The sequence below is a fragment of the Arachis duranensis genome, chromosome 1 (genome assembly GCF_000817695.3).
Source record: "Arachis duranensis cultivar V14167 chromosome 1, aradu.V14167.gnm2.J7QH, whole genome shotgun sequence".
In the NCBI taxonomy this organism is placed as follows: Eukaryota; Viridiplantae; Streptophyta; class Magnoliopsida; order Fabales; family Fabaceae; genus Arachis; species Arachis duranensis.
The window spans coordinates 54,254,782-54,269,308 of NC_029772.3; positions in this window are offsets into that span (position 1 = coordinate 54,254,782).

Here is a 14,527-nt window from a genome sequence, read left to right on the forward strand (position 1 = left end):
ATATCTTAGAACAAGAATAAGCTGAATTGAATAGAAGAACAGTAGTAATTGCATTAATACTCGAGGTACAGCAGAGCTCCACACCTTAATCTATGGTGTGTAGAAACTCCACCGTTGAAAATACATAAGAACAAGGTCTAGGCATGGCCGAATGGCCAGCCTCCCAATGATCTAAAATAGCATAAGAACAAAGATAGCTACCCCGATTTTCCCTTTAAATACAATAGTAAAAGGTCCTGCTTATAGAGAACTAGTGGCCTAGGGTTTACAGAGATGAGTAAATGACATAAAAATCCACTTCCGGGCCCACTTGGTGTGTGCTTGGGCTGAGCATTGAAGCACTTTCGTGTAGAGACTCTTCTTGGAGTTAAACGCCAGCTTTTGTGCCAGTTTGGGCGTTTAACTCCCATTCTTGTGCCAGTTCCGGCATTTAACGCTGGGAATTCTGAGGGTGACTTTGAACGCCGGTTTGGGCCATCAAATCTTGGGAAAAGTATGGACTATCATATATTGCTGGAAAGCCCAGGATGTCTACTTTCCAACGCCGTTGAGAGCGCGCCAATTAGGCTTCTCTAGCTCCAGAAAATCCACTTCGAGTGCAGGGAGGTCAGAATCCAACAGCATCTGCAGTCCTTTTCAGTCTCTGAATCAGATTTTTGCTCAGGTCCCTCAATTTTAGCCAGAAAATACCTGAAATCACAGAAAAACACACAAACTCATAGTAAAATCCAGAAAAGTGAATTTTAACTAAAAACTAATAAAAATATACTAAAAACTAACTAGAACATACTAAAAACATACTAAAAACAATGCCAAAAAGCGTACAAATTATCCGCTCATCAGAGCTCTTATAATACCTTTCTTTTATTTGATAATGTGCTTTACTAAAATCCCCTTTTGAAAATCCATTAGATAATAACATCATTCAATAAACACAAACATATTTCAACTGAGAGCTATGTCTTGTAATGCTATAATGAAGCCCAATAAACTAGTTTAAGCATTTACTTTTTCAGCAGTATGTAGATAATTATACTGATGTTATTGGGGTCATTCTTTAGCTTCTTTTCTTACCTAATACTTATGTTGACATTGATGTGTACACGTCTATTGATCAGAGCTCTGAAAATTTGAACATCAAGATGCCCCGAAGTTCTTTATTTTTGATTTACATATTAATCTTCAGCATCTCAACTTGTTAATAGGTCTAAAACAAAAGATTAAGTAGTTTGGGGATTTCACATTAGAACTTAAAATATAATTGGTATGAGCCAATTCTTTTAAAAGCTTAAACTATTTTTTAGAAAGAAAATATGTTGCATGCCATTTAGAAAAAAATAATAATAAAATAAAAATCTACAAGTGTCCTTGTGATGAGTGCATCACTTCTTTTTATTACTATTATTTTTAATTAATATCATATTTCTGGCACATTAATTATTGACTACTTTGTATATAGAAACTATCAACTTATAAGTAAAATAAGATTGAGGTTTAGTTAAACCTATTATAAAGTGTTAAAACTCTGAACTAATAAACGAGCATATAGTAGCACCATCCACTGACACTAGCGTCTTTTGGTTACTTTTGTTAAAGATTCTTTGTATCTCTCATGAATTGGTAACATTGGGAGAAAAGTGTTAGTTCTGTTATATATTGAAGTTTTATATGTGAGAAAAATTAAAAAGAAAAGGAAGAAGGATTAGTTGATGCAATGAATAATGATCATGTGGTGTGAATATGAATCAAAGTGTTTTAATTATAATTGATATGAACCAATTCTATTTTTATGAAATTGGGTGCTTTTTCCAAGCTTGATTCAGAAATTCCTTTTGAATATATAGAATGTTCCTTACTTGGGATGCAGTGCCTTGTATACTTGTAAATTCATTGACTATTGGTCATTATATTATATTGAGCTACTTTTTTTTATTGCATTTAAAATCATGATTGTGTTGAATTCTGTGGTGGTTGTAGCCTAGTAGTTATTGGATGGATTTTAGTTTCATGTACCTTCATACTTTGTGCTGGATTTCTATTTCTTCATGCATGCAGTTTGGTTTCAATACTTGACACTATATCTAAACTTATATTTGCAATACTATGTATTCATTCCCTTTCTGAATACTAAGTTCTTAATTACTTCTTAGAGTGAGTCTGCGTTATTTAAGATTTTCCTGTTCTTGTATGGCTCTTCAATTTATTTAAGATTTTCTTAGACAACTTATATTATTATTTTTTTATTTAAGATTTTAGGTGTGTGGCACTTATTAGAACTTCTTAAATAGAAGTGAGAAAGGAGCTGTATGAACATGATAGAGTTTGTAATTTGTAGTTTACATTTTGGAGATTTATAATTCCTTGTTTTTCTTGACCTATGTATCTATCTAGTTCATTAGGATTCTTCAATGTGTCTTGTTAGTTTGTAATTTAAAGTTTATATGTTGAAGATTTATAAAACGATCTTAGTTAATGAAAGATATTTGAACTATCTATGTTATTATATATTATATAAATGTTGACTTGTTGAGTAAATTAGTTAATATATTTTTAATTAAAAAATAATATAATCTGATAAATTATGTGTGTAATTTGTATTTAAAAAATTATTACAAAATAAATAATATTTTGTAACTAAAGAAAAAAATATTACAAAATTAAATTACATTTTGTAACAAAATTTTATGATAGGAAGAAATAGATTGTCACCAAAAATACCTTGAAGATCAAAATTTGTTACCACTTTTGTAACAACTTCTGGTTTTTTGTATCACAAAAATTTGTTACAAAATATCATTTTGAATTGTAACAGTTTCATTTTTTGTTACAAAACTTTTTGTAACGGGACATACTGCAACGGCCCCTTTTTTTGTTACAAAATTCTTTTGTTTCAAGATTTCACTTTTTTGTAACAATTTTTTTATTACAAATATTGCTTTTTCTTGTAGTGAAAGGGTGGGAATCTGGCGTTAAACGCCCATTCACCTCCCATTCCTGGCGTTCAAACACCAAAGAGGGGTCAGACACTTGCAAATGCTGATAATAACCCCCTTAAGCAGGCTGCTCCAACCACCTCTGTAGGAAATAAACCTGCAGCAACTAAGGTTGAAGAGTATAAAGCCAAGATGCCTTATCCTCAAAAACTCCACCAAGCAGAACAGGGTAAACAATTTGCTCGCTTTGCAGACTATCTCAGGACTCTTGAAATAAAGATTCCGTTTGCAGAGGTACTTGCGTAAATACCCTCTTATGCTAAGTTCGTGAAAGAGATCTTAAGTCATAAGAAGGATTGGAGAGAAACTGAAAAGTTTTCCTCATTGAAGAATGCAGTGCAGTCATTCTGAAAAGCTTACCAGAGAAGCTTAAGGATCCCAGAAGCTTTACGATACCATACACATTAGAGGGTGCTTGTACCAAGATAGCTCTATGTGATCTTAGGGCAAGTATCAACCTAATCCCTGCATCCACTATCAGAAAGCTTGGCTTGACTAAAGAGGTCAAACCAACCAGGATCTGTCTTCAACTTGCTGATGGCTCCATTAAATATCCATCAGGCGTAATTGGGGACATGATTGTCAAGGTTGGGCCATTTGCCTTTCCCACTGACTTTGTAGTGATGGAAATGGAGGAGCACAAGAGTGCAACTCTCATTCTAGGAAGACCTTTCCTAGCAACTGGACGAACCATCATTGACGTCCAAAAAGGGGAATTAACCCTGAGAGTCAATGAGGATGAGTTTAAGTTGAATGTTATCAAAGCTATGCAGCATCCAGACACACCAAAAGACTGCATGAGCGTTGATATTATTGACTCCCTAGTAGAGGAGATCAACATGGCTGAGAGTTTTGAATCAGAGCTAGAGGACATCTTTAAAGATGTTCAGCCTGATCTGGAGGAACCAGAGGAAATAAAAGAACCTCTGAAAATTCCTCAGGATTCCTCCTAAACCTGAGCTCAAACCACTACCACCATCCCTGAAATATGCATTTCTGGGAGAAGGTGACACTTTTCCTGTAATCATAAGCTCTGCTTTAGAGCCACAGGAAGAGAAAGCACTAATTCAGGTGCTAAAGACACACAAGACAGCTCTTGGGTGGTCCATAAGTAATCTTAAGGGCATTAGCCCAGCCAGATGCATGCACAAAATCCTATTGGAGGATAACGCTAAGCCAGTGGTTCAACCACATAGGCGGCTGAATCCAGCCATGAAGGAGGTGGTGCAGAAAGAGGTCACTAAATTACTAGAGGCTGGGATTGTTTATCCTATTTCTGATAGTCCCTGGATGAGCCCTGTCCAAGTTATACCTAAAAAGGGAGGCATGACAGTGATTTATAATGAAAAGAATGAATTGGTTCCTACAAGAACAGTTACAGGGTGGCGTATGTGTATTGACTATTGAAGGCTCAATACAGCCACCAGAAAGGATCATTTTCCTTTACCATTCATAGACCAGATGCTAGAAAGACTAGCAGGTCATGACTATTACTGCTTTTTAGATGGCTATTCAGGCTATAACCAAATTACAGTAGATCCTCAGGATCAAGAGAAAACAGCATTCACATGTCCATCTGGAGTATTTGCCTACAGAAGAGTGCCTTTTGGTCTGTGCAATGCACCAGTAACCTTTCAGAGATGCATACTCTCTATTTTCTCTGATATTGTGGAAAAATTTCTGGAAGTCTTCATGGATGACTTCTCAGTATTTGGAGACTCATTCAGCTCTTGTCTTGATTATCTAGCACTTGTTCTGAAAAGGTGCCAAGAGACTAACCTGGTTTTAAATTGGGAAAAATGTCACTTTATGGTGACTGAGGGAATTGTCCTTGGGCATAAAATTTTGAACAAAGGAATAGAGGTGAATCAAGCTAAGGTAGAGGTAATTGAAAAATTACCACCACCCACCAATGTTAAGGCAATCAGAAGTTTTCTGGGGCATGCAGGATTCTACAGGAGGTTCATAAAGGATTTTTCAAAAATTGTAAAACCTCTGAGTAATCTGCTAGCTACTGATGCACCGTTTGTCTTTGACACAAAGTATTTGTAGGCCTTTGAGACTCTGAAAGCTAAGTTGGTCACAATACCTATCATTTATGCACTAGAGTGGACATTACCATTCGAATTAATGTGTGATGCCAGTGACCATGCTATTGGTGCAGTATTGGGACAAAGGCATGACAAGCTTCTGTACGTCATTTACTATGCTAGCTGTGTTTTAAGTGATGCGCAGAAAAATTACACAACCACAGAAAAGGAATTGCTTGTAGTGGTTTATGCCATTGACAAGTTCAGATCTTACTTAGTAGGATCAAAAGTGATTGTGTACACTGACCATGCTGCTCTAAAATATCTTCTCACAAAGCAGGATTCAAAACCCAGACTCATAAGATGGGTGTTGCTTCTGCAAGAGTTTGATATAGAAATAAGAGATAGAAAAGGGACAGAGAATCAAGTAGCTAATCACCTGTCCAGATAGAACTAGTAGCAAGAGCATCCCTCCCTCCTACTAAGATCTCTGAAACCATTCCGGATGAGCAATTGTTTGCTATGCAGGAAGCTCCGTGGTTTGCAGACATTGCAAACTATAAGGCTCAGTAATGTCAAGCTACTGACAGTAAAGAAGTGCTTATAGGGAGGCAACCCAATCTTAATTATCTATGTTAATTACTTTTTCATTTTATTTTCCATTGTTATTTCATGTTTTCTTTAGGTTGATGATCATGTGGAGTCATAAAAACAGCTGCAGAATTAAAGCAGAATCAAAACCAGCATAAAAATAGCATACCCTGGGGGACAGACTTACTGGCATTTAAACGCCAGTAAGAGTAGCGGAATGGGCGTTAAACACCTAGTCTGACACCATTCCGGCATTTAACACCAGAAAGAAGTAACAAGATGGCGTTTAACGCCAGAACAGAGCACCAAGTTGGCGTTAAACGCCAAAAAGGGAAGAAGAGTTAGCATTATATGCCAGAAACAGGCTGCAACCTGGCATTTAACGCTTGAATTGCTCTCTAAGGGTGTTTTGCACACCTAAATGGAGCAGGGATGAGAAGTACTTGACCCCTCAGGATCTGTGGACCCCACAGGATCCCCACTAACCTCAACTCATTCTCTCTCTCCCTCACACCTTTTCATAACACTCTTCCCCAAATACCCTTCACCAATCACGTCATTCTGTCTTTCCCAGGATCCCCACCTACCTCACCACTCAAATTCAAACTATTCCCCTCCCAAACCCACCCATTCACAAACCTCTATCTCCTCCACTTCTCCTTCTACTCCCTTCTTTTTTCTTTTGCTCGAGGACGAGCAAACCTTTTAAGTTTGGTGTGGAAAAAAACGTTGCTTTCTATTTTTCCATAATCATTTATGGCACCTATGGCCGGAGAAAACCTCTAGAAAGAGGAAAAAGAAGGCAGTTGCTTCCACCCCCGAGTCATGAGAGATGGAGAGGTTCATCTCAATGGTCCATAGTTCAGTGGTAGAGCATTTGACTGCAGATCAAAGAGCCATGAGGGAGGAGCAACAAAGGCAAGAAAGAGATATAGAGGAGCTCAAGAGAACCATTGGTTCTTCAAGAGGAAGAAGACGCCACCCTCACTAAGGTGGACCCGTTCCTTAATCTCCTTGTCTATTTGTTTTTCTGTTTTCGGTTTTGAGCTTTATGTTTGACTATGTTTTGTGTCTTTACTACATGATCATTAGTGTCTAGTGTTTATGCCTTAAAGTTATGAATGTCCCATAAATTCTTCACCTTTCTTAAATGCCTTTCTTAAATGAAAAATGTTCCTAATTATAAAAGAATAAGAAGTACATAAATTTCAATTTTTATCTTGAAATTAGTTTAATTATATTGATGTGGTGGCAATACTTTTTGTTTTCTGAATGAATGCTTGAACAGTGCATATTTTTTATAGTGGAGTTTATGAATGTTAAATTTGTTGGCTCTTGAAAGAATGATGAAAAAGAGAAATGTTATTGATAATCTGAAAAATCATAAAATTGATTCTTAAAGAAAGAAAAAGCAGTGAATAACAAAGCTTGCGGTAAAAAAAAGGGAGTGGCAAAAATTAAAAAAAAAAAGAAAGAAAAAGAAAAGGCCAAGTAGAAAAAGCCAATAGCCCTTAAAACCAAAAGACAAGGGTAAAAAGGATCCAAGGCTTTGAGCATTAATGGATAGGAGGGCCCAAGGAAATAAAATCCAGGCCTAAGCAGCTAAATCAAGCTGTCCCTAACCATGTGCTTGTGGCATGAAGGTACAAGTGAAAAGCTTAAGACTGAGTGGTTAAAGTCGTGATCCAAAGAAAAAAGAGTGTGCTTAAGAACTTTGGACACCTTTAACTGGGACTTCACTAAAGCTAAGTCACAATCTGAAAAGGTTCACCCAGTTATGTGTCTGTGGCATTTATGTATCCGGTGGTAATAATGGAAAACAAAGTGCTTAAGGCCACGGCCAAGACTCATAAAGTAGTTGTGATCAAGAATCAACATACTAAACTAAGAGAATCAATAACACTATTTTAATTCTGAGTTCCTATAGATGCCAATCATTCTGAAATTCAAAGGAAAAGTGAGATGCCAAAACTGTTCAGAAGCAAAAAGCTACAAGTCCCGCTCATCTAATTTGAACTAAGCTTCATTGATATTGTGGGATTTATAGTATATTATCTTCTTTTTATCCTATTTGTTTTCAGTTTCTTGGGAACAAGCAACAATTTAAGTTTGGTGTTGTGATGAGTGGATAATTTATACGTTTTTCGGCATTGTTTTTAGGTAGTTTTTAGTATGTTTTAATTACCTTTTATTATATTTTTATTTTAGTTTTTATGCAAAAATCACATTTTTAGACTTTACTATGAGTTCATGTGTTTTTCTGTGATTTCAGTTATTTTCTGGCTGAAATTGAGGGACCTGAGCAAAAATTTGATTTAGAGGCTGAAAAAAGACTACAGATGCTATTGGATTCTAACCTCCCAGCATTCGAAATGGATTTTCTGGAGCTACCAAAACCCAATTGGCACGCTCTCAATTGTGTTGGAAAGTAGACATCCTGGAATTTCCAGCAATATATAATAGTCCACACTTTGCCCGAGTTTTGATGACACAAACTGGCATTTAATGCTAACTTTCTACCCAATTCTAGCGTTAAACGCCATAACTGGGCTAAAAGCTGAAGTTAAACGCCCAAACTGGAACAAAAGCTGGAGTTAAATGCCAGGAATAGCCTATGCACATGAAAGCTTAATTGTTCAGCCCAAACACACATCAAGTGGGCCCTAGAAGTGGATTTTTGCACTATCTATCTTAGCTTACTCATTTTCTGTAAACTTAGATTACTAGTTGAGTATAAAAACTACTTTTAGAGATTCATTCAGTACCTCATGACATTTTACATCTGAATTTGTATTTTCTATGGCATGAGTCTCTAAACCCCATGGTTGGGGGTGAGGAGCTCTACTGTGTCTCGATGGATTAATGCAATTATTTCTGTTTCCTATTCAATCACGCTTGTCTCTATTCTAAGATATTCATTCGCTCTTCAACATGATGAATGTGATGATCCGTGACACTCATCACCATTCTCAACTTATGAATGCGTGCCTGACAACTACCTCCGTTATACCTTAGATTGAGTGTGTATCTCTTGGGTTCCTGGTTCACGAGTTCGATTGCCTCTCCTGACAACAGAGTGTTCAAATCCGTGAAACCAGAGTCTTCGTGGTATAAGCTAGAATCAATTGGCAGCACTCTTGAGATCCGAAAAGTCTAAACCTTGTATGTGGTATTCTGATTAGGATCTGGGAAGGAGTCACAAGTGTTGGGCGCAGTGACAATGTGCAAAAAGATCAATGGATCTTATTCCGACATGATTGAGAACCGACAGATGATTAGCCATGTGGGAAACCGTAGAGGACCATTTTCACTGAGAGGATGGATGGCAGCCATTGACAACAGCGATCCAATTTCATGCCAAATATAGCTTATTATATATCGTTGGAAAGCTTTGAATGTCAGGTTTCCAACGCAACTAGAAGCGCATCAATTAGACATCTGTAGCTCAAGTTATGGTCCTTTGAAGAAGGCATGGTCGTGTTGTCAGTGCCAAGTTAACTTAGTGAGCGCTCGGACAGCAAAAAGCTTGCTTCCAAGCTAAAATTCACGAAAAAGTTAAGAAAGTGAACGTGGCGCTCACTTCCAAAGTGAACGCTAGCTGTTTGTCACACTTCCTTGATTTAGTCTTGGGTCACGCTTTTAAAAGCGTGGTCTTAGGCTCCAAAGTGTGTCTAAACTATAAAATGTGCCCCAAAATTCTTCTTTTCTTCTTTTGAGCTGATTTTGTGCTATATTGATTCTTTTTCCACTTATTTCCTACAAAATTTATAAAATCAAAAGATCAAAGAAATATACCATTTAAGCACAAAAGCATTCGATATTTAAGCACTAATCATCAATTTCTTGTATAAAAAAGCATAGAAAAACATGACATGATGACATGTCATCAACCTACAACCTATACAATTCAAATACAAACCTAACTACCCATGATTCCCACTTTTTTTTTCCATATACTCATGCATTCTTTTTAATTCACATTCCATATGCATTGATATTATTACTTTGCTTTAGGACATTTTTGTCCCCTTTATATTGCATATATTTCTTTTTCTTTTTCTATTTTTTTTCTTTTTTTTTCTTTTGATATATTTTTTTTCTTTATTCTATATTTTTTTCTTTTTGCAATAAAGTATATACAAGAGTATCAATGCATATGGTTTAAACATAATTAATATATGAGTATGTACCTAATTTCCAAGATCTTCAATGCAAATAGCAACATACTCTTACCTCAACCAATGTCCCAAGTTTTCCCACATTTAAATGATACACACGCTCACTAGCCTAAGCTAATCAAATATCCAAATAAAGGACATTTATTGTCTTTCGCTTTAAGGCTTGTAATGTGCTAAAATTAAGAACAAAAGGGGTTAAAATAGGCTCAAAGTTGGCTAACAATGGTTGATGAAAGGTAAGGCTATTTGGGTAAGTGAGCTAAATGAAATGATGGCCTCAATCATATAAATGCATGTGTACATGGAATAATGGACATAAAGAATCAAACAAATCAAAGATTACAATCATAGAAAGAGAATAATGCACACAAGAATGGAAATAAGTGGTTATATGATGTAACCACACAATTGGGCTCAAAACTTACATATTTGTGTTCTTAGCTCAAAAACCATGTTCCAAAATAAATTCTTTCAAGCAAGTTCAACACTAAAATATTTTTTTTCAAATTGGTAGGGTGCCCTAAAATAGTTTTTTGGAGAATCAATTATCACCCTAACCAAGTAGTCCTAACATAAAAAGGTGGTAAAATATATACAAATTCTAACTAACATGCAACCTATCATGCAATGCAATGACTATCTAACAAAGAAAATTAAGAATTGGTGTTGAAAAAGGAAGTGGTTATCCACGGAGATCGGTCGGACGACCTCCCCACACTTGAAGATTGCACCATCCTTGGTGTATGCAAAGAAGATCAAGGTGGATGGGTTGCTACAACTGATGAGCTTCTTCAAAAGGTTGTGCAGAAAACTTGCTTGTTACCCCAATTAAAAGCTTTTCCTTTCCCTCTTTTGGTGGCCAACCCTAAAAGGAGAGAAAAATAAAGATAATTAAGCCTACAACAAAGATATCAAAGCAAATAGAACATAGGCGGGGACAAATGCCAAATAAGAATATGGTTCTCATCTACAAGGTAGCTACAACATGTGAGTGAGAAAACAATATAAGCTAAGGCATATCACTACACTTGATGCAAGAGTAAAATCAAAGCATAAGTAAGTGTCATAAAGAGCATGTTGAGCATCAAGTTCGAACGAGAAAAAAGTGGGTCATGAAAGACATGCAAGTTCATATCAATGCACAAAGGATGCAAAAGTCATCAAAGATTAAGCATTGACCTAAAAATTTCATCACCCAACAATACCAAACAAGTCAAGAAGCACCAATATAACCAAGAAATTCTCAACAATTGAGTAAGAGAATTCAACACCATTATTAAAATAAAAAAATTAGAAAAGAAAAGAAGAACAAGCTATAAGAACTAAATTAAAATGCAATGAATAACAGTATGCAAATGCAATAAACAAAAGAAAATGAAATATGAGAAAAATAAAAAGTGAAAATTTTTTTATTATATCTTTTTTTTTTGAAGAGGGAGAAAAAAGAAAGTAAGAAAGGAAGAAGAGAGAAGAAGAAAGGAGAAAAACAGGGCGCAAGGCGACGCTTGTACGCGTGAAATGCAGAAAGTGCAGGGGACGCATAAGCATCGCCCACGCGTATGCGTGGGTCCAGATTATGCTTTTCGCACAAAACCAATACAATTCTCGAACAACTCTCGGGTTTTTTTTTTACCAAAAGTTGCGGAAGTACAATCGACGCGTACGCGTCGTCCACGCTTACGCATGGACACGCTTTTCTTTCTTTTTTATTTTTTTTAAGAAATATGGCGGTGGACGAAATTGTGATCCTCTTTGTATTTGCATGAGATTTATTTAATGGCTATTGACTATATGTGGACACAACTCCGTTCAACTTAACCAGCAAGTGTACTGGGTCATCCAAGCCATACCTTACGTGAGTAAGGGTCGATCCCACAGAGATTGTTGGTATGAAGCAAGCTATGGTCACCTTGTAAATCTCAGTCAGGCAGATTAAATGGTTTATGATAAGTTCGAATAAATAATAAACAGAAAACAAAATAGTAAATAGTTACTCATATAATTCCATGGTGGGAATTTTCACGGCTAATCATCTGTCGGTTCTCAATCAGGTTGGAATAGAATCCCTTGATTCTTTTGCGTCTGTCACTAACGCCCAGCCTATAGGAGTTTGAAGCTCGTCACAGTCATTCAATACCGGAATCTTACTCGGAATACCACAGACAAGGTTAGACTTTCCAGATTCCCGAAATCCTACTCGGAATACCACAGACAAGGTTAGACTTTCCAGATTCCCATGAATGCCGCCATCTATCTAGCTTATACCACGAAGATTCTGTTGGGGAATCTAAGAGATATGCGCCCAGCCTAAGGTAGAACGGAAGTGGTTGTCAGTCACGCGCGTTTATAGGTGAGAATGATAATGAGTGTCACGGATCATCACATTCATCAAGTTGTTGTGCAACGTATATCTTGGAATAAGAATAAAAGAGAATTGAATGGAAAATAATAGTAATTGTATTGAAACTTGAGGTACAGCAGAGCTCCACACCCTTAATCTATGGTGTGTAAAAACTCCACCGTTGAAAATACATAAGTGAGAGGTTCAGGCATGGCCGAGAGGCCAGCCCCCATGATCTGAGAACTAATCGTCCCAAGATTTCTAATACACTAGTAAAAAGTTCTATTTATAATAAACTAGCTACTAGGGTTTATAGGAGTAAGTAATTGATGCATAAATCCACTTCCGGGGCCCACTTGGTGTGTGTTTGGGCTGAGCTTGATCTATCCACGAGCTGAGGCTTCTTTTGGAGTTGAACGCCGAGTTATAGCGTGTTTCTGGCGTTCAACTCCGGGTCGTGACATGTTTCTGGCGTTTGACTCCAGACAGCAGCATGTACTTGGGGTTGAGCGCCCCTTTACATTGTCAATTCCCGAATAAAGTATGAACTATTATATATTGCTGGACAGCTCTGGATGTCTACTTTCCAACGCCGTTGAGAGCGCGCCTTTTGGAGTTCTGTAGCTCCAGAAAATCCATTTTGACTGCAGGGAGGTCAGATTCCAACAACATCAGCAGTCCTTTTGTCAGCCTTTTTCAGAGTTTTGCTCAACTCCCTCAATTTCAGCCAGAAATTACCTGAAATTACAGAAAAACACACAAACTCATAGTAAAGTCCAGAAATGTGAATTTAACATAAAAACTAATGAAAACATCCCTAAAAGTAGCTTGAACTTACTAAAAACTACCTAAAAACAATGCCAAAAAGCGTATAAATTATCCGTTCATCACATGGAAAACAGAAACTGGGTTCTCTTCTAACCTAATAACACTCTAAATCAACCAAAATTCAAATTTAACAAAAATATTTTATTTTTTGAAAAAAATTTCAAAGACAAAACAAACAAAATTTACACTTCAAGCAAAATGCAATTCAAAAACAACTATTCTAATCAAAACATGAAACTAATAAGTAACTAGCAACCAAAGCAAGATATGAATAAGTATGAAAAGAAGAAAACTACCTAACAATGGCAACTCAATTCATTCATTGATTATATATACAAGAGAATGGAAAGAGTTTACCATGTTGGGGTGTCTCCCACTTAGCACTTTTATTTATTGTCCTTAAGTTGGACTTATGGGGAGCTCCTCATCAAGGTGGCTTGTGCTTGAATCCATCCTTGAACATCCACCAATGCTTAAACTTCCAATGAGCTCCATTCTTCAAAATAAATAGCACCAACCTTTGATGAAGTTCCACACAAGCTAAGGGCTCCCAAAATCGATCTTCATATATTCCCAGATCCCAAATTTTGTTTTTACACCCATCTTTAAATTGATTATCAATATTCCATCCGGGTGGTTTAGCCTTGGAATTCTCAAAGAAGCCTCCAAACAACTTCCTAGACCCATGCAATTTGGTTCTACACCAACCATTACTATTCAACTTTGAGCATGCAACCATCATGAACTTAGAGTGTTGTTTCCAACCACTACATAACTCTATCCTATTCTTAACTCCACAAAGAGCTCTAAGTTGACCATTATTTTTAATCAAACCATATTCAAGTGAGAAAGTAAAGCTTAGGGATAAGAATTTTACCCACTTGAATGTTGCATAGGATGGTGACTTAGGAAGGGGTGGTCCCAATGATCTTGTAAGTTTTACTCCCTTGTGCTCTTCCTTGACTATCTCCATACCTCTTTGCAAGCTTTTTCAATTTTAACCTCTTCCTCTTGGTAGCTCTCTTCTAATTCAATCTCTTCTTCATTGCTCACCTAGGGTATGGGAGGTTGTGTACATTCTTCCATGACTTCAACTTCATGTCCAATGGGGGAGGATTCAATTATAGATAGAAACTCATCATTGATTAAATCCATCTCTTGATCAACCTCTTCAAAGTCTTCAACCTTGATATGCCTTGTAGGTTGCACACCCTCCTCAACGTCAATATCAAGCTTCTTGGAAGAGGGCTCCATGATTCTACATTCCCATGGACCTTCAACATCTACCAAATCTTCAACCACTTCTTCCTCTTTATCAACAATAATGGCTTCCTCTAATTGCTCCAATACAAAATCCCACTCCTTGTTCTCCACAGGAGCTTCCAATCTCTCTTTCATACTCCATTCCTCATTATATTTTTTACATGTGGCCATGGAAGTACTTTGAATGTCAGCTTTCCAACACAACTGGAAGCGCATCAATTAAACATCCGTAGCTCAAGTTTTGGTCCTTTGAAGAACGCATGGTCGTGCTATCAGCGCCAAGTTAACTTAGTGAGTGCTCGG